Genomic DNA, 24,213 nt, shown 5'->3' on the forward strand with positions numbered 1-24,213 from the left:
ATCCTTTTATGCCGGACTGTATGACCTGAAGCCAACAGATAGCACTGTTTCCCAGACCTTCCTGTCGACTATCACGGAGGTCATAGGCGACAGCGAGCTGGAAAACCTGGACAAACCACTAACTCTGGACGAGCTGACAAAGGCCGCCAAGTCCTTCGAGACGAGTAAAACTCCCGGAAGCGACGGCTTACCGGTTGAGTTGTATTCTGCTCTGTGGGACTGGATGGGCCCAGACCTGCTGGAAGTGTACGAGAGTATGCTTCTGGAAGGCAGCATGTCAGAGTCCATGAGGAAAGGCATCATCACCCTCATCTACAAACAGAAGGGGGAAAGGGAAGAAATTCGAAATTGGCGACCCATTTCACTGTTGAATGTGGACTACAAAATTCTAGCAAAGGTCATCGCCAATCGGGTCAGGTCTGCTCTTGGGTCGGTGATCCACCCTGACCAGACCTGTGCTGTACCCGGTAGGAAGATCTCTGATAGCCTCGCGCTACTCAGGGATACGATCGCCTACGTGCAGGACAGGGGGGTGGACACTTGCCTCATCAGCCTTGACCAGGAGAAGGCTTTTGACAGAATATCGCACACCTACATGATGGATGTGCTCTCCAAAATGGGGTTTGGGGAGGGAATTCGCAATTGGATCAAACTGCTCTACACAAACATCTATAGCGCAGTCTCAATCAATGGGTGGGAATCAGAAAAGTTCCAGATCAGATCTGGAGTCAGGCAGGGCTGCCCTCTCTCCTCTGCCCTTTTTGTGTGCTGCATAGAACCTTTTGCCGAGTCCATCAGGAGGGATCCGGGTATAAGAGGAGTGACGATCCCAGGCAGTGGAGGCATGCAAGTCAAGGCCTCCCTGTACATGGACGACGTTGCCGTCTTCTGCTCGGATCCTGCGTCTGTACGCAGGCTCTTAACCACCTGCGACCAGTTTGAACTGGCCTCTGGAGCCAAGGTAAACCGGGGCAAGAGCGAGGCCATGTTCTTTGGGAACTGGGCCGACCGGTCCTTTGTCCCCTTCACTGTCAGGTCAGATTACCTGAAGGGGCTGGGGATATGGTTCGGAGCTGCTGGGGCGTGCACCAAAAACTGGGAGGAGCGCATAGGAAAGGTAAGACAGAAACTGGGCTGGTGGGAGCAACGCTCCCTCTCCATTGCGGGCAAAACCCTGGTCATCAGGTGTGAGGTACTCTCTGTGCTACTGTACGTGGCGCAGGTCTGGCCCATAACCCGACCCTACGCCACAGCAGTCACCCGGGCCATCTTCAAATTTATCTGGCGATCCAAGATGGACCGTGTCCGAAGGGACACCATGTACCAACCTCTGGAGAAGGGAGGGCGGAACGTACCCAACGCCTCCCTCATCCTGTTGGCCACCTTTGTGTCCAGCTGCATCAAGCTGTGCGTGGACCCCCAGTATGCAAACACCAAGTGTCACTACATACTGAGGTTCTACCTGTCCCCGGTGTTGCGAAGGATGGGCCTGGCCTCATTGCCGCGGAACGCTCCAAGTAGTTGGACCGTACCGTACCACCTGTCCTTTGTGGAAAAGTTTTTGAAGGAAAACACCTTTGACCACAAGGAAATGAAGTAGTGGTCAGCACGTAATGTCCTCGAGGCCCTCAGGGAAAAGGAGACCGTGGAGGACGTTGGATGGTTCCCTGAGCAGACTGCCAGAGTCATCTGGCAGAACGCCTCATCACCAGAACTTTCAAACAAGCACCAAGACCTAGCTTGGCTGGTGGTGAGAAGGGCCCTCCCTGTCAGATTCTTCATGCACACCCGAAGGCTCTGCACCAATGCACGCTGCCCTCGGAGTGGCTGTGGGGGAAATGAGACGGTCACACACCTCCTTGTGGAATGTGCCTTTGCAAAGAAGGTCTGGAGAGAGATGCAGTGGTATTTGTCAAGGTTTATCCCAAACAGATCTGTGACACAGGACTCTGTGCTCTACGGACTGTTTCCAGGGACACACACCGAGACAAATGTCAACTGCTGCTGGAAGGTCATCAACTCGGTAAAAGACGCTCTTTGGTCTACCCGAAACTTGCTGATCTTCCAGTGCAAAGAATTGTCCTCGACCGAGTGTTGCAGACTGGCACATTCCAAGGTCCAGGACTACGTGCTGAGGGACGCACTCAAGCTTGGGACAGCTGCCGCCAAGGCGCAATGGGGAAAGACCACTGTGTAAAGTCTTTCCAGCAAATGTACACCGAGGGGCGCGTAACAGTGTAAAGCCCCTCGGTCTGGGCAACCAACACTCCAAAGTACAAAAAAAACTGGCACTGTAAATATTTAAGAAGGAATTGTAATGTAAAGAGTGATATGTGTATGACAATATCAAAATTGAATGAAAGAAAGTCAAGGCAACATGTAACCCTGCCGGAAATGTACAGTCAAGACAATTTGAAATGTTTCTGTAATGCTCATGATAAATTTTTATGAATAAAGTATATTTTTTTGAAAAAAAAAAAAAAAAAAAAATCTGTTCTTATCAGTTTAATATCTGATATGTCCTCAATCTGGGGACCGAATATTAAATTGATTTTTAGGACTCGGAGATGGTTCAGGGGCTTGCTCCTTCCGCTCCACGCATCAACCTGGGCTTGCAGTGCTTCCAGGAATGGTGCCCTCTCCCCGCTTTGGGGCGCTAAAAGCATAAAATGCCGCAAAACGTGGCTTCCGTTTGTCTCTCTTGTCCAGTTGTCTCATCCTGACCAATTTAAGGCCTTTCAGGCTCCAAAGCATTGCTAGCTTTTCTGCTGGCGGGAGCTTCGTGCACGAATGTTGCGAGCCGATGGACTCGCGGACTTGCGGCAGCCAGGCTCCGTTTTCAGCTGATATGCCACACAGATTTCCTGCTGCTTTTTACAGGCCACTCACCTTCACACTCGGATGCCGACTTGCCTTCTCCTCACTTCAGTTACCACATCCCTTCATCCTGCACAACGGGGAAGTGTGGCGACAGACTGAACGGCATCCTGTTTGGATGTAGGTACACCTTCACGGCGTCTCTTTTCGTTCTCCTGACTCCATGACCAACACGCCAGGGTGGAGCTCAGGGAGACTAGACATTGCCCTCTGTTGGATTCCGCCAGTACTTGCTGCTTGCACGGATTGCCCTTTGTTCGGCAAAGGTGGAGATTACTTCGACTCCCTCCGTTGGGTGTCACTGGGACTTCGCAGCGTCTCCATTTCATCTGGTGACGACAGGGGACGGCTTGCCAGACGATGTCTTCGTGTTGTGTTTACTGGTTCTGCATGCACAGACTCCACCGTGCTCGGCCAAGCTGGATGTCTCTTGACCAACAGTGAGCGTAGACTAAAAGTTCCAAAGCACAGTCGAGCGCAGCAAGGTGCACCTGAATGTCGGTGGACGAGGAGGACAAGAGCCATTGCCGGAAAATATGGGCTATCGCTTCTCGGCCTTTTGGTTCAGATCAAGTGTAGTATTTGTTCTTATCAGTTTAATATCTGATATGTCCTCAATCTGGGGACCGAGTATTAAATTGATTTTTACCACTCGGCGATGGTTCAGGGGCTTGCTCCTTCCGCTCCACGCATCAACCTGGTCTTGCAGTGCTTCCAGGAATGATGCCCTCTCCCAGCTTTCGGGCGCAAAATGTATAAAAGCAGACAATGCCGCAAAACCTGGCTTCCCCTTTTCTCTCTTGTCCAGTTGTCTCATCCTGACCAATTTAAGGCCTTTCAGGCTCCAAAGCATTGCTAGCTTTTCTGCTGGCGGGAGCTTCGTGCACGAATGTTGCGAGCCGATGGACTCGCGGACTTGCGGCAGCCAGGCTCCGTTTTCAGCTGAAATGCCACTCAGATTTCCTGCTGCTTTTTACAGGCCACTCACCTTCACACTCGGATGCCGACTTGCCTACTCCTCACTTCAGTTACCACATCCCTTCATCCTGCACAACGGGGAAGTGTGGCGACAGACTGAACGGCATCCTGTTTGGATGTAGGTATACCTTCACGGCGTCTCTTTTAGTTCTCCTGACTCCACGACCAACACGCCAGGGTGGAGCTCAGGGAGACTAGACATTGCCCTCTGTTGGATTCCGCCAGTAGTTTCTGTTTGCACGGATTGCCCTTTGTTCGGCAAAGGTGGAGATGACTTCGACTCCCTCTGGTGGGTGTCACTGGGCCTTCACAGCGTCTCCATTTCATCTGGTGACGACAGGGGACGGCTTGCCAGATGATGTCTTCGTGTTGTGTTTTACTGGTTCTGCATGCACAGACTCCACCATGCTCGGCCAAGCTGGAGGTTTCTTGACCAACAGTGAGCATAGACTAAAAGTTCCAAAGCACAGTCGAGCGCAGCAAGGTGCACCTGAATGTCGGTGGAAGAGGAGGACAAGAGCCATTGCCGGAAAATATGGGCTATCGCTTCTCGGCCTTTTGGCTAAGATCAAGTGTAGTCTCATTTGATCGAGGGAAGCTGAGGATTTCGATGACGATCGTGGATTGGAGAACTCGGAGGGATTGAAGTCGCCAAAGAAAAAACGTTTGGAGCTTGGCTGCTATTGGTGGATCTACATGCTGGCCTAAACCTCGGGTTTAGGCCTAACGCCGATACAGTTTCACACCCAACGTACGAGCTATGGATGCAGCTGCATCCCGACCACCAGGCTGGGGCGTGCGAAACACTGTCCGAGTCACAGTGAAGAAAACGGATGGAGAGTCACCTTTGGACCGGAAACACTTCGTGAAGAAGGTGCTGCTCGAGTGCTGTGGGTTTAAAGCAACAGAGATCTTCTGCTTGCAAAACTTCCCCAAGAATGGTTTCTTTGATGTCACCTTCAAGAGCGTCGCAGCGTGCATCAAATTCTTGAACGTCTTCAAGGAAAAAGGTAACCAGAGTCCCTTGTCGATCCTGACTGCGGAACCTCTGTTTACGCTACCGGCACAGCGAAATCGGGTTGTTACACTGCACACGTACAACCCCCACGTCCCTGTATCTGATGTGCTCACGTTCCTCGCCAGGTACGCTGAGCTGAAAAGTGACAGCGTGCAAGTGAAAGACACCTTCGGCATCTGGACAAGTGAGCACCAGGTCAAGGTGACCCTAAGAACGGACAGCAACGGAGCCATCCTGCATCCCCCCTCCAATTTCGCTATTGGAGTAAATCGTGGCTACCTCTACTACGTGGGACAGCCACGAGTATGCCACACCTGTGGCAAAACGGGGCATGTTGCCGCAAACTGCAGTGTGACCTTCTGCAAGAACTGCAGGCAGGAGGGACACATGACTAAGGACTGCAAAGAAGACAAGTGCTGCAACCTGTGTGGGGAGGCCGGCCATCTTTACAGGGCCTGCCCGAAACGCGGGGCGACATACGCTGAAATCATCAGCAGCGGAGTCAAAAAGGCGACCAGAGAGGAGGTGCATACACCCTCCACCGAAAAAGACACCATGGTTCAGAATGAGGAAAAGCAACAGAAGGGCCCCCAACAAAAAGAGGAGGCCCCAGCACCTCCTGACAACCCAACCCCAGCCCCATCTGATGAGGAACACTCAATGGAAGAGGAAGAGGATGGGACAAAGAATAAAGAGCCCTGGGAAACCGTGAACAGGGACAAACGTAAGAGGAAACAAAAAAACAAACTGAAGAACCCCCTGAGGGGTAGTGGCAAAAAGCGACACCTCTCAGCCGGCGCACTTAGTGCCGACACCTCATCCGATGAGGGAAAACAGGACAAGAATCGGCCTCAAATAAAGAGGCAAAGCACCGACGTGGAACGGAAGGCACAGACCCCCCAGACCACCGACCGGGAAGAAAACAAGGTCACAGACCAACCCCCGATAGCAACGAGCAGCAATAACCCAGGTGAAGACCGGCCTGCAACCCCAACACCTACTGACTGCCACGACGAACCCCAGGGCTACACCACGCCCCCCAATGCATCTGCATCAAAATCACGGGGCCAGTACGGACCAGAACAGTTTTCTCAGCCCTGCAACTGTGCTAAAGTTTGCGAGCACCACCGGCATGCTGGGGAACATTCAACAGCTGGAACAGCCAACTGTATAGACTCTGGACTCTTGAGATTGGTAAATCTATCTTTTCATAATGGGTTTAAAAATTGCATCCATAAATGTGCGAAGCATCAAAGATACTTCGCGGTGTGTAGCCACACTCAACTATTTGGCAAATGTAAAAGCTGACCTACTGTTCCTGCAGGAGTGCGGAATTCCGCACCTCAGCAACTACAGGCGCTGGTCGAGCTGGTGGTCCCACGGGCCATCCATCTGGTCAGGAGGAAACGACTGCCGCTCCTCCGGCCTGGGTATTCTGCTGCGGGGAGGCAACTTCACCATCTCCGACGTTAAGGAGGTGGTGGGCGGGCGCCTCCTCGTAGCAGACGTGAAATACAAAAACACCCCTCTCAGACTTATTAATGTGTACGCCCCGGCCGTAAAAAGTGAGCGGCTGGCAGTTCTTCAGCAACTCCCACTGCTGTTGGCCACCTCCAAGCCGGTCATCCTGGGTGGTGACTTCAACTGCATCATCGATGCGGCTGGACGATCCAGCAAAGCCGACAGCAAACTAGACGCTACGTCCAGACTCCTGATGGAAACGGTAAAAGACGCCAAGCTGCTCGACGTCTGCAGCAACCCTGCAGACGGCGCGCAGCGTAGATATACATGGTCACGGCCGGATGGGTCCGTCCGCTCCAGGATAGACTTCTTTTTTGTGTCCCGAGCTTTCACGGTCAGGTCCACCGACGTAACGCCGGTGTTCTTCTCTGACCACTGCCTCCTACTGGCCGACTGCCACCTGCAGGAAGACCAGGGGGTAGGCAGGGGGACGTGGAAGCTAAATGTAAAACTGCTGACCCCTGAGAACATCGAGGAACTCAGGAGGGATTACAAAGGTTGGAGAACCGTGAAACCCCTCTTTGAGGCCCCACATCTCTGGTGGGAAGCAATCAAGGGGAATATCAAGAGGTTTTTCATCCTCAAGGGCGTTCAAAAGGTGAGAGAGAGACGAGGGGTCATGTCCAGGCTCCAGAAAAGTATGCAAAATTTGCTCCAGCTGCAGTCGATGGGGGTGGATGTCAAGGAGGATCTCCAAGAGGTGAAGAGCCAGCAAGCCTCGCTCTACACCTCGGAGGCCTCCAAGGTTATCTTCCGTTCCAGAGTCCGCTCTGTGGAGCAGGACGAAAAGTGCTCACGCTTCTTCTTCCAAAAGGTGCACAGAGAGACCTCTGTGATCAGCAGCCTGAAGGAAGAAGATGGCTCTGAAAAGTCATCGCAATCTGACATCCTGAGGATCAGCCAATCCTTTTATGCCGGACTGTATGACCTGAAGCCAACAGATAGCACTGTTTCCCAGACCTTCCTGTCGACTATCACGGAGGTCAGAGGCGACAGCGAGCTGGAAAACCTGGACAAACCACTAACTCTGGACGAGCTGACAAAGGCCGCCAAGTCCTTCGAGACGAGTAAAACTCCCGGAAGCGACGGCTTACCGGTTGAGTTGTATTCGGCTCTGTGGGACTGGATGGGCCCAGACCTGCTGGAAGTGTACGAGAGTATGCTTCTGGAAGGCAGCATGTCAGAGTCCATGAGGAAAGGCATCATCACCCTCATCTACAAGCAGAAGGGGGAAAGGGAAGAAATTCGAAATTGGCGACCCATTTCACTGTTGAATGTGGACTACAAAATTCTAGCCAAGGTCATCGCCAATCGGGTCAGGTCTGCTCTGGAGTCGGTGATCCACCCTGACCAGACCTGTGCTGTACCCGGCAGGAAGATCTCTGATAGCCTCGCGCTACTCAGGGATACGATCGCCTACGTGCAGGACAGGGGGGTGGACATTTGCCTCATCAGCCTTGACCAGGAGAAGGCTTTTGACAGAATATCGCACACCTACATGATGGATGTGCTCTCCAAAATGGGGTTTGGGGAGGGAATTCGCAATTGAATCAAACTGCTCTACACAAACATCTATAGCGCAGTCTCAATCAATGGGTGGGAATCAGAAAAGTTCCAGATCAGATCTGGAGTCAGGCAGGGCTGCCCTCTCTCCTCTGCCCTTTTTGTGTGCTGCATAGAACCTTTTGCCGAGTCCATCAGGAGGGATCCGGGTATAAGAGGAGTGACGATCCCAGGCAGTGGAGGCATGCAAGTCAAGGCCTCCCTGTACATGGACGATGTTGCCGTCTTCTGCTCGGATCCTGCGTCTGTACGCAGGCTCTTGACCACCTGCGACCAGTTTGAACTGGCCTCTGGAGCCAAGGTAAACCGGGGCAAGAGCGAGGCCATGTTCTTTGGGAACTGGGCCGACCGGTCCTTTGTCCCCTTCACTGTCAGGTCAGATTACCTGAAGGTGCTGGGGATATGGTTCGGAGCTGCTGGGGCGTGCACCAAAAACTGGGAGGAGCGCATAGGAAAGGTAAGACAGAAACTGGGCTGGTGGGAGCAACGCTCCCTCTCCATTGCGGGCAAAACCCTGGTCATCAGGTGTGAGGTACTCTCGGTGCTACTGTACGTGGCGCAGGTCTGGCCCATAACCCGACCCTACGCCACAGCAGTCACCCAGGCCATCTTCAAATTTATCTGGCGATCCAAGATGGACCGTGTCCGAAGGGACACCATGTACAAACCTCTGGAGAAGGGAGGGCGGAACGTACCCAACGCCTCCCTCATCCTGTTGGCCACCTTTGTGTCCAGCTGCATCAAGCTGAGCGTGGACCCCCAGTACGCAAACACCAAGTGTCACTACATACTGAGGTTCTACCTGTCCCCGGTGTTGCGAAGGATGGGCGTGGCCTCATTGCCGCGGAACGCTCCAAGTAGTTGGACCGTACCGTACCACCTGTCCTTTGTGGAAAAGTTTTTGAAGGAAAACACCTTTGACCACAAGGCAATGAAGCAGTGGTCAGCACGTCATGTCCTCGAGGCCCTCAGGGAAAAAGACCGTGGAGGACGTTGGATGGTTCCCTGAGCAGACTGCCAGAGTCATCTGGCAGAACGCCTCATCACCAGAACTTTCAAACAAGCACCAAGACCTAGCTTGGCTGGTGGTGAGAAGGGCCCTCCCTGTCAGATTCTTCATGCACACCCGAAGGCTCTGTGCCAATGCACGCTGCTCTCGGAGTGGCTGTGGGGGAAATGAGACGGTCACACACCTCCTTGTGGAATGTGCCTTTGCAAAGAAGGTCTGGAGAGAGATGCAGTGGTATTTGTCAAGGTTTATCCCAAACAGATCTGTGACACAGGACTCTGTGCTCTACGGACTGTTTCCAGGGACACACACCGAGACAAATATCAACTGCTGCTGGAAGGTCATCAACTCGGTAAAAGACGCTCTTTGGTCTGCCCGAAACTTGCTGATCTTCCAGTGCAAAGAATTGTCCTCGACCGAGTGTTGCAGACTGGCACATTCCAAGGTCCAGGACTACGTGCTGAGGGACGCACTCAAGCTTGGGGCAGCTGCCGCCAAGGCGCAATGGGGAAACACCACTGTGTAAAGTCTTTCCAGCAAATGTATACCGAGGGGCGGGTAACAGTGTAAAGCCCCCTCGGTCTGGGCAACCAACACTCCAATGTATAAAATCAACATGCCACTGTAAATATTTCAGAAGGAATTGTAATGTAAAGAGTGATATGTGTACGACAATATCAAAAGTGAATGAAAGAAAGTCAAGGCAGCATGTAACCCTGCCGGAAATGTACAGTCAAGACAATTTGAAATGTTTCTGTAATGCTCATGATAAATTTTTATGAATAAAGTATATTTTTTGAAAAAAAAAAAAAAAATCTGTTCTTATCAGTTTAATATCTGATATGTCCTCAATATGGAGACCGAATATTAAATTGATTTTTAGGACTCGGAGATGGTTCAGGGGCTTGCTCCTTCCGCTCCACGCATCAACCTGGGCTTGCAGTGCTTCCAGGAATGGTGCCTTCACCCCGCTTTGGGGCGGAAATATATAAAAGCAGAAAATGCCGCAAAACCTGCCTACCCCTTTTCTCTGTTGTCCAGTTGCTTCATCTTGACCAATTTAAGGCATTTCAAGCTCCAAAGCATTGCTAGCTTTTCTGCTGGCGGGAGCTTCGTGCACTAATGTTGCGAGTCGATGGACTCGAGGACTTTCGGCAGCCAGGCTCCGTTTTCAGCTGATATGCCGCACAGATTTCCTGCTGCTTTTTACAGGCCACTCACCCTCACCCTCGGATGCCGACTTGCCTTCTCCTCACTTCAGTTACCACATCCCTTCATCCTGCACAACGGGATACTGTTGCGACAGACTGAACGGTATCCTGTTTGGATGTAGGTATACCTTCACGGCGTCTCTTTTCGTTCTCCTGACTCCACGACCAACACGCCAGGGTGGAGCTCAGGGAGACTAGACATTGCCCTCTGTTGGATTCCGCCAGTACTTGCTGTTTGCACGGATTGCCCTTTGTTCGGCAAAGGTGGAGATGACTTCGACTCCCTCTGTTGGGTGTCACTGGGCCTTCACAGCGTCTCCATTTCATCTGGTGACGACAGGGGACGGCTTGCCAGACGATGTCTTCCTGTTGTGTTTTACTGGTTCTGCATGCTCAGACTCCACCGTGCTCGGCCAAGCTGGATGTCTCTTGTCCAAGAGTGAGCGTAGACTAAAAGTTCCAAAGCACAGTCGAGCGCAGCAAGGTGCACCTGAATGTCGGTGGACGAGGAGGACAAGAGCCATTGCCGGAAAATATGGGCCATCGCTTCTCGGCCTTTTGGCTCAGATCAAGTGTAATATCTGTTCTTATCAGTTTAATATCTGATATGTCCTCCATCTGGGGACCGAATATTAAATTGATTTTTAGGACTCGGAGATGGTTCAGGGGCTTGCTCCTTTCGCTCCACGCATCAACCTGGTCTTGCAGTGCTTCCAGGAATGGTGCCCTCTCCCCGCTTTGGGGCGCAAAATATATAAAAGCAGAAAATGCCGCAAAACCTGGCTTCCCCTTTTCTCTCTTGTCCAGTTGTCTCATCCTGACCAATTTAAGGCCTTTCAGGCTCCAAAGCATTGCTAGCTTTTCTGCTGGCGGGAGCTTCGTGCACGAATGTTGCGAGCCGATGGACTCGCGGACTTGCGGCAGCCAGGCTCCGTTTTCAGCTGATATGCCACACAGATTTCCTGCTGCTTTTTACAGGCCACTCACCTTCACACTCGGATGCCGACTTGCCTTCTCCTCACTTCAGTTACCACATCCCTTCATCCTGCACAACGGGGAAGTGTGGCGACAGACTGAACGACATCCTGTTTGGATGTAGGTACACCTTCACGGCGTCTCTTTTCGTTCTCCTGACTCCACGACCAACACGCCAGGGTGGAGCTCAGGGAGACTAGACATTGCCCTCTGTTGGATTCCGCCAGTACTTGCTGCTTGCACGGATTGCCCTTTGTTCGGCAAAGGTGGAGATTACTTCGACTCCCTCCGTTGGGTGTCACTGGGCCTTCACAGCGTCTCCATTTCATCTGGTGACGACAGGGGACGGCTTGCCAGACGATGTCTTCGTGTTGTGTTTACTGGTTCTGCATGCACAGACTCCACCGTGCTCGGCGAAGCTGGATGTATCTTGACCAACAGTGAGCGTAGACTAAAAGTTCCAAAGCACAGTCGAGCGCAGCAAGGTGCACCTGAATGTTGGTGGACGAGGAGGACAAGAGCCATTGCCGGAAAATATGGGCTATCGCTTCTCGGCCTTTTGGCTCAGATCAAGTGTAGTATCTGTTCTTATCAGTTTAATATCTGATATGTCCTCAATCTGGGGACCAAATATTAAATTGATTTTTAGGACTCGGAGATGGTTCAGGGGCTTGCTCCTTCCGCTCCACGCATCAACCTGGTCTTGCAGTGCTTCCAGGAATGGTGCCCTCTCCCAGCTTTCGGGCGCAAAATGTATAAAAGCAGAAAATGCCGCAAAAACCTGGCTTCCCCTTTTCTCTCTTGTCCAGTTGTCTCATCCTGACCAATTTAAGGCCTTTCAGGCTCCAAAGCATTGCTAGCTTTTCTGCTGGCGGGAGCTTCGTGCACGAATGTTGCGAGCCGATGGACTCGTGGACTTGCGGCAGCCAGGCTCCGTTTTCAGCTGATATGCCACACAGATTTCCGGCTGCTTTTTACAGGCCACTCACCTTCACACTCGGATGCCGACTTGCCTACTCCTCACTTCAGTTACCACATCCCTTCATCCTGCACAACGGGGAAGTGTGGCGACAGACTGAACGGCATCCTGTTTGGATGTAGGTATACCTTCACGGCGTCTCTTTTAGTTCTCCTGACTCCACGACCAACACGCCAGGGTGGAGCTCAGGGAGACTAGACATTGCCCTCTGTTGGATTCCGCCAGTAGTTGCTGTTTGCACGGATTGCCCTTTGTTCGGCAAAGGTGGAGATGACTTCGACTCCCTCTGTTGGGTTTCACTGGGCCTTCACAGCGTCTCCATTTCATCTGGTGACGACAGGGGACGGCTTGCCAGATGATGTCTTCGTGTTGTGTTTTACTGGTTCTGCATGCACAGACTCCACCGTGCTCGGCCAAGCTGGAGGTTTCTTGACCAACAGTGAGCGTAGACTAAAAGTTCCAAAGCACAGTCGAGCGCAGCAAGGTGCACCTGAATGTCGGTGGAACAGGAGGACAAGAGCCATTGCCGGAAAATATGGGCTATCGCTTCTCGGCCTTTTGGCTCAGATCAAGTGTAGTATCTGTTCTTATCAGTTTAATATCTGATATGTCCTCAATCTGAGGACCGAATATTAAATTGATTTTTAGGACTCGGAGATGGTTCAGGGGCTTGCTCCTTCCGCTCCACGCATCAACCTGGTCTTGCAGTGCTTCCAGGAATGGTGCCCTCTCCCCCCTTTGGGGCGCCAAATGTATAAAAGCAGAAAATGCCGCAAAACCTGGCTTACCCATTTCTCTCTTGTCCAGTTGTCTCATCCTGACCAATTTAAGGCCTTTCAGGCTCCAAAGCATTGCTAGCTTTTCTGCTGTCGGGAGCTCCGTGCACGAATGTTGTGAGCCGATGGACTCGCGGACTTGCGGCAGCCAGGCTCCGTTTTCAGCTGATATGCCACACAGATTTCCTGCTGCTCTTTACAGGCCACTCACCTTCACACTCGGATGCCGACTTGCCTTCTCCTCACTTCAGTTACCACATCCCTTCATCCTGCACAACGGGGAAGTGTGGCGACAGACTGAACGGCATTCTCTTTGGATGTAGGTATACCTTCACGGCGTCTCTTTTCGTTCTCCTGACTCCGCGACCAACACGCTAGGGTGGAGCTCAGGGAGACTAGACATTGCCCCCTGTTGGATACCGCCAGTACTTGCTGCTTGCACGGATTGTCCCTTTTTCGGCAAAGGTGGAGATTTCTTCCACTTCCTCCGTTGGGTGTCACTGGCCTTCACAGCGTCTCCATTTCATCTGGTGACGACAGGGGACGGCTTGCCAGACGATGTCTTCGTGTTGTGTTTTACTGGTTCTGCATGCACAGACTCCACCGTGCTCGGCCAAGCTGGAGGTTTCTTGACCAACAGTGAGCGTAGACTAAAATTTCCAAAGCACAGTCGAGCGCAGCAAGGTGCACCTGAATGTCGGTGGACGAGGAGGACAAGAGCCATTGCCGGAAAATATGGGCTATCGCTTCTCGGCCTTTTGGTTCAGATCAAGTGTAGTATCTGTTCTTATCAGTTTAATATCTGATATGTCCTCAATATGGAGACCGAATATTAAATTGATTTTTAGGACTCGGAGATGGTTCAGGGGCTTGCTCCTTCCGCTCCACGCATCAACCTGGTCTTGCAGTGCTTCCAGGTATCGTGCCTTCAGCCCGCTTTGGGGCGGAAATGTATAAAAGCAGAAAATGCCGCAAAACCTGCCTACCCCTTTTCTCTGTTGTCCAGTTGCCTCATCTTGACCAATTTAAGGCATTTCAAGCTCCAAAGCATTGCTAGCTTTTTTGCTGGCGGGAGCTTCGTGCACTAATGTTGCGAGCCGATGGACTCGCGGACTTGCGGCAGCCAGGCTCCGTTTTCAGCTGATATGCCGCACAGATTTCCTGCTGCTTTTTACAGGCCACTCACCCTCACCCTCGGATGCCGACTTGCCTTCTCCTCACTTCAGTTACCACATCCCGTCATCCTGCACAACGGGGAAGTGTGGCGACAGACTGAACGGCATTCTCTTTGGATGTAGGTATACCTTCACGGCGTCTCTTTTCGTTCTCCTGACTCCACGACCAACACGCTAGGGTGGAGCTCAGGGAGACTAGACATTGCCCCCTGTTGGATACCGCCAGTACTTGCTGCTTGCACGGATTGTCCTTTGTTCGGCAAAGGTGGAGATTTCTTCGACTCTCTCCGTTGGGTGTAACTGGGCCTTCACAGCGTCTCGATTTCATCTGGTGACGACAGGTGACGGCTTGCCAGACGATGTCTTCCTGTTGTGTTTTACTGTTTCTGCATGCTCAGACTCCACCGTGCTCGGCCAAGCTGGATGTCTCTTGACCAACAGTGAGCGTAGACTAAAAGTTCCAAAGCACAGTCGAGCGCAGCAAGGTGCACATGAATGTCGGTGGACGAGGAGGACAAGAGCCATTGCCGGAAAATATGGGCTATCGCTTCTCGGCCTTTTGGCTAAGATCAAGTGTAGTCTCATTTGATCGAGGGAAGCTGAGGATTTCGATGACGATCGTGGATTGGAGAACTCGGAGGGATTGAACTCGCCAAAGAAGAAACGTTTGGAGCTTGGCTGCTATTGGTGGATCTACATGCTGGCCTAAACCTCGGGTTTAGGCCTAACGCCGATACAGTTTCACACCCAACGTACGAGCTATGGATGCAGCTGCATCCCGACCACCAGGCTGGGGCGTGCGAAACACTGTCCGAGTCACAGTGAAGAAAACGGATGGAGAGTCACCTTTGGACCGGAAACACTTCGTGAAGAAGGTGCTGCTCGAGTGCTGTGGGTTTAAAGCAACAGAGATCTTCTGCTTGCAAAACTTCCCCAAGAATGGTTTCTTTGATGTCACCTTCAAGAGCGTCGCAGCGTGCATCAAATTCTTGAACGTCTTCAAGGAAAAAGGTAACCAGAGTCCCTTGTCGATCCTGACTGCGGAACCTCTGTTTACGCTACCGGCACAGCGAAATCGGGTTGTTACACTGCACACGTACAACCCCCACGTCCCTGTATCTGATGTGCTCACGTTCCTCGCCAGGTACGCTGAGCTGAAAAGTGACAGCGTGCAAGTGAAAGACACCTTCGGCATCTGGACAAGTGAGCACCAGGTCAAGGTGACCCTAAGAACGGACAGCAACGGAGCCATCCTGCATCCCCCCTCCAATTTCGCTATTGGAGTAAATCGTGGCTACCTCTACTACGTGGGACAGCCACGAGTATGCCACACCTGTGGCAAAACGGGGCACGTTGCCGCAAACTGCAGTGTGACCTTCTGCAAGAACTGCAGGCAGGAGGGACACATGACTAAGGACTGCAAAGAAGACAAGTGCTGCAACCTGTGTGGGGAGGCCGGCCATCTTTACAGGGCCTGCCCGAAACGCGGGGCAACATACGCTGAAATCATCAGCAGCGGAGTTAAAAAGGCGACCAGAGAGGAGGTGCATACACCCTCCACCGAAAAAGACACCACGGCTCAGAATGAGAAAAAGCAACAAAAGGGCCCCCAACAAAAAGAAGAGGCCCCAGCACCTCCTGACAACCCAACCCCAGCCCCATCTGATGAGGAACACTCAATGGAAGAGGAAGAGGATGGGACAAAGAATAAAGAGCCCTGGGAAACAGTGAACAGGGACAAACGAAAGCGGAAACAAAAAAACAAACTGAAGAACCCCCCGAGGTTGTAGTGGCAAAAAGCGACACCTCTCAGCCGGCGCACTTAGCGCCGACACCTCATCCGATGAGGGAAAACAGGACAAGAATCGGCCTCAAATAAAGAGGCAAAGCACCAACGTAGAACGGAAGGCACAGACCCCCCCAGACCACCGACCGGGAAGGAAACAAGGTCACAGACCAACCCCCGATAGTAACGAGCAGCAACAACCCAGGTGAAGACCGGCCTGCAACCCCAACACCTACTGACTGCCATGACGAACGCCAGGGCTACATCACCCCCCCAATGCATCTGCATCAAAATCACGGGGCCAGTACGGACCAGAACAGCTTTCTCAGCCCTGCAACTGTGCTAAAGTTTGCGAGCACCACCGGCATGCTGGGGAACATCGAACAGCTGGAACAGCCAACTGTATAGACTCTAGACTCTTGAGACTGGTAAATCTACCTTTTTTATAATGGGTTTAAAAATTGCATCCATAAATGTGCGAAGCATCAAAGATACTTCGCGGTGTGTAGCCACACTCAACTATTTGGCAAATGTAAAAGCTGACCTACTGTTCCTGCAGGAGTGCGGAATTCCGCACCTCAGCAACTACAGGCGCTGGTCGAGCTGGTGGTCCCACGGGCCATCCATCTGGTCAGGAGGAAACGACTGCCGTTCCTCCGGCCTGGGTATTCTGCTGCGGGGAGGCAACTTCACCATCTCCGACGTTAAGGAGGTGGTGGGCGGGCGCCTCCTCGTAGCAGACGTGAAATACAAAAACACCCCTCTCAGACTTATTAATGTGTACGCCCCGGCCGTAAAAAGTGAGCGGCTGGCAGTCCTTCAGCAACTCCCACTGCTGTTGGCCACCTCCAAGCCGGTCATCCTGGGTGGTGACTTCAACTGCATCATCGATGCGGCTGGACGATCCAGCAAAGCCGATAGCAAACTAGACGCTACGTCCAGACTCCTGATGGAAACGGTAAAAGACGCCAAGCTGCTCGACGTCTGCAGCAACCCTGCAGACGGCGCGCAGCGTAGATACACATGGTCACGGCCAGACGGGTCCGTCCGCTCCAGGATAGACTTCTTTTTTGTGTCCCGAGCTTTCACGGTCAGGTCCACCGACGTAACGCCGGTGTTCTTCTCTGACCACTGCCTCCTACTGGCCGACTGCCACCTGCAGGAAGACCAGGGGGTAGGCAGGGGGACGTGGAAGCTAAATGTAAAACTGCTGACCCCTGAGAACATCGAGGAACTCAGGAGGGATTACAAAGGTTGGAGAACCGTGAAACCCCTCTTTGAGGCCCCACATCTCTGGTGGGAAGCAATCAAGGGGAATATCAAGAGGTTTTTCATCCTCAAGGGCGTTCAAAAGGTGAGAGAGAGACGAGGGGTCATGTCCAGGCTCCAGAAAAGTATGCAAAATTTGCTCCAGCTGCAGTCGATGGGGGTGGATGTCAAGGAGGATCTCCAAGAGGTGAAGAGCCAGCAAGCCTCGCTCTACACCTCGGAGGCCTCCAAGGTTATCTTCCGTTCCGGAGTCCGCTCCGTGGAGCAGGACGAAAAGTGCTCACGCTTCTTCTTCCAAAAGGTGCACAGAGACACCTCTGTAATCAGCAGCCTGAAGGAAGAAGATGGCTCTGAAAAGTCATCGCAGTCTGACATCCTGAGGATCAGCCAATCCTTTTATGCCGGACTGTATGACCTGAAGCCAACAGATAGCACTGTTTCCCAGACCTTCCTGTCGACTATCACGGAGGTCATAGGCGACAGCGAGCTGGAAAACCTGGACAAACCACTAACTCTGGACGAGCTGACAAAGGCCGCCAAGTCCTTCGAGACGAGTAGAACTCCCGGAAGCGACGGCTTACCGGTTGAGTTGTATTCGGCTCTGTGGGACTGGATGGGCCCAGACCTGCTGGAAGTGTACGAGAGTATGCTTCTGGAAGGCAGCATGTCAGAGTCCATGAGGAAAGGCATCATCACCCTAATCTACAAGCAGAAGGGGGAAAGGGAAGAAATTCGAAATTGGCGACCCATTTCACTGTTGAATGTGGACTACAAAATTCTAGCAAAGGTCATCGCCAATCGGGTCAGGTCTGCTCTGGAGTCGGTGATCCACCCTGACCAGACCTGTGCTGTACCCGGCAGGAAGCTCTCTGATAGCCTCGCGCTACTCAGGGATACGATCGCCTACGTGCAGGACAGCGGGGTGGACACTTGCCTCATCAGCCTTGACCAGGAGAAGGCTTTTGACAGAATATCGCACACCTACATGATGGATGTGCTCTCCAAAATGGTGTTTGGGGAGGGAATTCGCAATTGGATCAAACTGCTCTACACAAACATCTATAGCGCAGTCTCAATCAATGGGTGGGAATCAGAAAAGTTCCAGATCAGATCTGGAGTCAGGCAGGGCTGCCCTCTCTCCTCTGCCCTTTTTGTGTGCTGCATAGAACCTTTTGCCGAGTCCATCAGGAGGGATCCGGGCATAAGAGGAGTGACGATCCCAGGCAGTGGAGGCATGCAAGTCAAGGCCTCCCTGTACATGGACGACGTTGCCGTCTTCTGCTCGGATCCTGCGTCTGTACGCAGGCTCTTGACCACCTGCGACCAGTTTGAACTGGCCTCTGGAGCCAAGGTAAACCGGGGCAAGAGCGAGGCCATGTTCTTTGGGAACTGGGCCGACCGGTCCTTTGTCCCCTTCACTGTCAGGTCAGATTACCTGAAGGTGCTGGGGATATGGTTCGGAGCTGCTGGGGCGTGCACCAAAAACTGGGAGGAGCGCATAGGAAAGGTAAGACAGAAACTGGGCTGGTGGGAGCAACGCTCCCTCTCCATTGCGGGCAAAACCCTGGTCATCAGGTGTGAGGTACTCTCGGTGCTACTGTACGTGGCGCAGGTCTGGCCCATAACCCGACCCTACGCCACAGCAGTCACCCGGGCCATCTTCAAATTTATCTGGCAATCCAAGATGGACCGTGTCCGAAGGGACACCATGTACAAACCTCTGGAGAAGGGAGCGCGGAACGTACCCAACGCCTCCCTCATCCTGTTGGCCACCTTTGTGTCCAGCTGCATCAAGCTGTGCGTGGACCCCCAGTATGCAAACACCAAGTGTCACTACATACTGAGGTTCTACCTGTCCCCGGTGTTGCGAAGGATGGGCCTGGCCTCATTGCCGCGGAACGCTCCAAGTAGTTGGACCGTACCGTACCACCTGTCCTTTGTGGAAAAGTTTTTGAAGGAAAACACCTTTGACCACAAGGCAATGAAGCAGTGGTCAGCACGTAATGTCCTCGAGGCCCTCAGGGAAAAGGAGACCGTGGAGGACGTTGGATGGTTCCCTGAGCAGACTGCCAGAGTCATCTGGCAGAACGCCTCATCACCAGAACTTTCAAACAAGCACCAAGACCTAGCTTGGCTGGTGGTGAGAAGGGCCCTCCCTGTCAGATTCTTCATGCACACCCGAAGGCTCTGCACCAATGCACGCTGCCCTCGGAGTGGCTGTGGGGGAAATGAGACGGTCACACACCTCCTTGTGGAATGTGCCTTTGCAAAGAAGGTCTGGAGAGAGATGCAGTGGTATTTGTCAAGATTTATCCCAAACAGATCTGTGACACAGGACTCTGTGCTCTACGGACTGTTTCCAGGGACACACACCGAGACAAATATCAACTGCTGCTGGAAGGTCATCAACTCGGTAAAAGACGCTCTTTGGTCTGCCCGAAACTTGCTGATCTTCCAGTGCAAAGAATTGTCCTCGACCGAGTGTTGCAGACTGGCACATTCCAAGGTCCAGGACTACGTGCTGAGGGAAGCACTCAAGCTTGGGGCAGCTGCCGCCAAGGCGCAATGGGGAAAGACCACTGTGTAAAGTCTTTCCAGCAAATGTACACCGAGGGGCGCGTAACAGTGTAAAGCCCCTCGGTCTGGGCAACCAACACTCCAATGTATAAAACAAACATGACAATGTAAATATTTAAGAAGGAATTGTAATGTAAAGAGTGATATGTGTATGACAATATCAAAATTGAATGAAAGAAAGTCAAGGCAACATGTAACCCTGCCGGAAATGTACAGTCAAGACAATTTGAAAGGTTTCTGTAATGCTCATGATAAATTTTTATGAATAAAGTATATTTTTTTGAATAAAAAAAAAAAAAAATCTGTTCTTATCAGTTTAATATCTGATATGTCCTCAATCTGGGGACCGAATGTTAAATTGATTTTTAGGAATCGGAGATGGTTCAGGGGCATGCTCCATCCGCTCCACGCATCAACCTGGTCTTGCCGTGCTTCCAGGAATGGTGCCCTCTCCCCGCTTTGGGGCGCAAAATGTATAAAAGCAGGAAATGCCGCAAAACCTGGCTTCCCCTTTTCTCTCTTGTCCAGTTGTCTCATCCTGACCAATTTAAGGCCTTTCAGGCTCCAAAGCATTGCTAGCTTTTCTGCTGGCGGGAGCTTCGTGCACGAATGTTGCGAGCCGATGGACTCGCGGACTTGCGGCAGCCAGGCTCCGTTTTCAGCTGATATGCCACGCAGATTTCCTGCTGCTTTTTACAGGCCACTCACCTTCACACTCGGATGCCGACTTGCCTTCTCCTCACTTCAGTTACCACTTCCCTTCATCCTGCACAACGGGGAAGTGTGGCGACAGACTGAACGGCATCCTGTTTGGATGTAGGTACACCTTCACGGCGTCTCTTTTCGTTCTCCTGACTCCACGACCAACACGCCAGGGTGGAGCTCAGGGAGACTAGACATTGCCCTCTGTTGGATTCCGCCAGTACTTGCTGTTTGCACGGATTGCCCTTTGTTCGGCAAAGGTGGAGATGACTTCGACTCCCTCTGTTGGGTGTCACTGGGCCTTCACAGCGTCTCCATTTCATCTGGTGACGACAGGGGACGGCTTGCCAGACGATGTCTTCCTGTTGTGTTTTACTGGTTCTGCATGCTCAGACTCCACCGTGCTCGGCCAAGCTGGATGTCTCTTGTCCAACAGTGAGCGTAGACTAAAAGTTCCAAAGCACAGTCGAGCGCAGCAAGGTGCACCTGAATGTCGGTGGACGAGGAGGACAAGAGCCATTGCCGGAAAATATGGGCTATCGCTTCTCGGCCTTTTGGCTCAGATGAAGTGTAGTATCTGTTCTTATCAGTTTAATATCTGATATGTCCTCAATCTGGGGACCGAATATTAAATTGATTTTTAGGACTCGGAGATGGTTCAGGGGCTTGCTCTTTCCGCTCCACGCATCAACCTGGTCTTGCAGTGCTTCCAGGAATGGTGCCCTCTCCCAGCTTTCGGCCGCAAAATGTATAAAAGCAGCAAATACCGCAAAACCTGGCTTCCCCTTTTCTCTCTTGTCCAGTTGTCTCATCCTGACCAATTTAAGGCCTTTCAGGCTCCAAAGCATTGCTAGCTTTTCTGCTGGCGGGAGCTTCGTGCACGAATGTTGTGAGCCGATGGACTCGCGGACTTGCGGCAGCCAGGCTCCGTTTTCAGCTGATATGCCACACAGATTTCCTGCTGCTTTTTACAGGCCACTCACCTTCACACTCGGATGCCGACTTGCCTTCTCCTCACTTCAGTTACCACATCCCTTCATCCTGCACAACGGGATACTGTTGCGACAGACTGAACGGCATCCTGTTTGGATGTAGGTATACCTTCACGGCGACTCTTTTAGTACTCCTGACTCCACGACCAACACGCCAGGGTGGAGCTCAGGGAGACTAGACATTGCCCTCTGTTGGATTCCGCCAGTACTTGCTGTTTGCACGGATTGCCCTTTGTTCGGCAAAGGTGGAGATGACTTCGACTCCCTCTGTTGGGTGTCACTGGGCCTTCACAGCGTCTCCATTTCATCTGGTGACGACAGGGGACGGCTTGCCAGACGATGTCTTCCTGTTGTGTTTTACTGGTTCTGCATGCTCAGACTCCACCGTGCTCGGCCAAGCTGGATGTCTCTTGTCCAACAGTGAGCGTAGACTAAAAGTTCCAAAGCACAGTCGAGCGCAGCAAGGTGCACCTGAATGTCGGTGGACGAGGAGGACAAGAGCCATTGCCGGAAAATATGGGCTATCGCTTTTCGGCCTTTTGGCTCAGATCAAGTGTAGTATCTGTTCTTATCAGTTTAATATCTGATATGTCCTCAATCTGGGGACCGAATATTAAATTGATTTTTAGGACTCGGAGATGGTTCAGGGGCTTGCTCCTTCCGCTCCACGCATCAACCTGGTCTTGCAGTGCTTCCAGGAATGGTGCCCTCTCCCCGCTTTGGGGCGCCAAATGTATAAAAGCAGAAAATGCCGCAAAACCTGGCTTACCCTTTTCTCTCTTGTCCAGTTGTCTCATCCTGACCAATTTAAGGCTTTTCAGGCTCCAAAGCATTGCTAGCTTTTCTGCTGTCGGGAGCTCCGTGCACGAATGTTGTGAGCCGATGGACTCGCGGACTTGCGGCAGCCAGGCTCCGTTTTCAGCTGATATGCCACACAGATTTCCTGCTGCTCTTTACAGGCCACTCACCTTCACACTCGGATGCCGACTTGCCTTCTCCTCACTTCAGTTACCACATCCCTTCATCCTGCACAACGGGGAAGTGTGGCGACAGACTGAACGGCATTCTCTTTGGATGTAGGTATACCTTCACGGCGTCTCTTTTCGTTCTCCTGACTCCACGACCAACACGCTAGGGTGGAGCTCAGGGAGACTAGACATTGCCCCCTGTTGGATACCGCCAGTACTTGCTGCTTGCACGGATTGTCCTTTTTTCGGCAAAGGTGGAGATTTCTTCCACTCCCTCCGTTGGGTGTCACTGGCCTTCACAGCGTCTCCATTTCATCTGGTGACGACAGGGGACGGCTTGCCAGACGATGTCTTCGTGTTGTGTTTTACTGGTTCTGCATGCACAGACTCCACCGTGCTCGGCCAAGCTGGAGGTTTCTTGACCAACAGTGAGCGTAGACTAAAAGTTCCAAAGCACAGTCGAGCGCAGCAAGGTGCACCTGAATGTCGGTGGATGAGGAGGACAAGAGCCATTGCCGGAAAATATGGGCTATCGCTTCTCGGCCTTTTGGCTCAGATCAAGTGTAGTATCTGTTCTTATCAGTTTAATATCTGATATGTTCTCAATATGGAGACCGAATATTAAATTGATTTTTAGGACTCGGAGATGGTTCAGGGCCTTGCTCCTTCCGCTCCACGCATCAACCTGGTCTTGCAGTGCTTCCAGGAATGGTGCCTTCACCCCGCTTTGGGGCGCTAAAAGCATAAAATGCCGCAAAACGTGGCTTCCGTTTTTCTCTCTTGTCCAGTTGTTTCATCCTGACCAAATTAAGGCCTTTCAGGCTCCAAAGCATTGCTAGCTTTTCTGCTGGCGGGAGCTTCGTGCACGAATGTTGCGAGTCGAAGGACTCGAGGACTTTCGGCAGCCAGGCTCCGTTTTCAGCTGATATGCCGCACAGATTTCCTGCTGCTTTTTACAGGCCACTCACCCTCACCCTCGGATGCCGACTTGCCTTCTCCTCACTTCAGTTACCACATCCCTTCATCCTGCACAACGGGATACTGTTGCGACAGACTGAACGGCATCCTGTTTGGATGTAGGTATACCTTCACGGCGTCTCTTTTCGTTCTCCTGACTCCACGACCAACACGCCAGGGTGGAGCTCAGGGAGACTAGACATTGCCCTCTGTTGGATTCCGCCAGTACTTGCTGTTTGCACGGATTGCCCTTTGTTCGGCAAAGGTGGAGATGACTTCGACTCCCTCTGTTGGGTGTCACTGGGCCTTCACAGCGTCTCCATTCCATCTGGTGACGACAGGGGACGGCTTGCCAGACGATGTCTTCGTGTTGTGTTTACTGGTTCTGCATGCACAGACTCCACCGTGCTCGGCCAAGCTGGATGTCTCTTGACCAACAGTGAGCGTAGACTAAAAGTTCCAAAGCACAGTCGAGCGCAGCAAGGTGCACCTGAATGTCGGTGGATGAGGAGGACACGAGCCATTGCCGGAAAATATGGGTTATCGCTTCTCGGCCTTTTGGCTCAGATCAAGTGTAGTATCTGTTCTTATCAGTTTAATATCTGATATGTCCTCAATCTGGGGACCGAATGTTAAATTGATTTTTAGGACTCGGAGATGGTTCAGGGGCTTGTTCCATCCGCTCCACGCATCAACCTGGTCTTGCTGTGCTTCCAGGAATGGTGCCCTCTCCCCGCTTTGGGGCGCTAAAAGCATAAAATGCCGCAAAACGTGGCTTCCGTTTTTCTCCCTTGTCCAGATGTTTCATCCTGACCAATTTAAGGCCTTTCAGGCTCCAAAGCAGTGCTAGCTTTTCTGCTGGCGGGAGCTTCGTGCACGA

The 24,213-nt window shown here is 52.2% G+C and overlaps 11 non-coding genes and 1 pseudogene across 11 annotated transcripts; all 12 read left to right on the forward strand.

The window, feature by feature from the left end:
- The first annotated feature begins 2,458 nt into the window (after positions 1–2,458).
- Positions 2,459–2,643, forward strand: LOC140397166 (U2 spliceosomal RNA). The gene has a single exon (XR_011936737.1). It is a non-coding gene; the product is annotated as a U2 spliceosomal RNA (small nuclear RNA).
- Positions 2,644–3,420: 777 nt separating this feature from the next.
- On the forward strand, positions 3,421–3,611 carry LOC140397761 (U2 spliceosomal RNA). The gene has a single exon (XR_011937189.1). It is a non-coding gene; the product is annotated as a U2 spliceosomal RNA (small nuclear RNA).
- Positions 3,612–9,755: 6,144 nt separating this feature from the next.
- LOC140397280 (U2 spliceosomal RNA) lies at positions 9,756–9,934 on the forward strand (annotated as a pseudogene).
- A 785-nt stretch (positions 9,935–10,719) lies between these two features.
- Positions 10,720–10,910, forward strand: LOC140397575 (U2 spliceosomal RNA). The gene has a single exon (XR_011937009.1). It is a non-coding gene; the product is annotated as a U2 spliceosomal RNA (small nuclear RNA).
- Positions 10,911–11,695: 785 nt separating this feature from the next.
- Positions 11,696–11,886, forward strand: LOC140397500 (U2 spliceosomal RNA). Its single transcript, XR_011936935.1, has one exon. It is a non-coding gene; the product is annotated as a U2 spliceosomal RNA (small nuclear RNA).
- A 787-nt stretch (positions 11,887–12,673) lies between these two features.
- LOC140397270 (U2 spliceosomal RNA) lies at positions 12,674–12,864 on the forward strand. Its single transcript, XR_011936795.1, has one exon. It is a non-coding gene; the product is annotated as a U2 spliceosomal RNA (small nuclear RNA).
- A 785-nt stretch (positions 12,865–13,649) lies between these two features.
- LOC140397786 (U2 spliceosomal RNA) lies at positions 13,650–13,840 on the forward strand. Its single transcript, XR_011937214.1, has one exon. It is a non-coding gene; the product is annotated as a U2 spliceosomal RNA (small nuclear RNA).
- Positions 13,841–19,986: 6,146 nt separating this feature from the next.
- On the forward strand, positions 19,987–20,168 carry LOC140397260 (U2 spliceosomal RNA). Its single transcript, XR_011936789.1, has one exon. It is a non-coding gene; the product is annotated as a U2 spliceosomal RNA (small nuclear RNA).
- A 786-nt stretch (positions 20,169–20,954) lies between these two features.
- LOC140397552 (U2 spliceosomal RNA) lies at positions 20,955–21,145 on the forward strand. The gene has a single exon (XR_011936987.1). It is a non-coding gene; the product is annotated as a U2 spliceosomal RNA (small nuclear RNA).
- A 786-nt stretch (positions 21,146–21,931) lies between these two features.
- LOC140397472 (U2 spliceosomal RNA) lies at positions 21,932–22,122 on the forward strand. The gene has a single exon (XR_011936908.1). It is a non-coding gene; the product is annotated as a U2 spliceosomal RNA (small nuclear RNA).
- Positions 22,123–22,907: 785 nt separating this feature from the next.
- Positions 22,908–23,098, forward strand: LOC140397768 (U2 spliceosomal RNA). Its single transcript, XR_011937197.1, has one exon. It is a non-coding gene; the product is annotated as a U2 spliceosomal RNA (small nuclear RNA).
- A 777-nt stretch (positions 23,099–23,875) lies between these two features.
- On the forward strand, positions 23,876–24,066 carry LOC140397565 (U2 spliceosomal RNA). Its single transcript, XR_011936999.1, has one exon. It is a non-coding gene; the product is annotated as a U2 spliceosomal RNA (small nuclear RNA).
- Positions 24,067–24,213: the final 147 nt, after the last annotated feature.

The sequence above is a fragment of the Scyliorhinus torazame genome, chromosome 20 (assembly GCF_047496885.1).
Source record: "Scyliorhinus torazame isolate Kashiwa2021f chromosome 20, sScyTor2.1, whole genome shotgun sequence".
Lineage (NCBI taxonomy): Eukaryota > Metazoa > Chordata > Chondrichthyes > Carcharhiniformes > Scyliorhinidae > Scyliorhinus > Scyliorhinus torazame.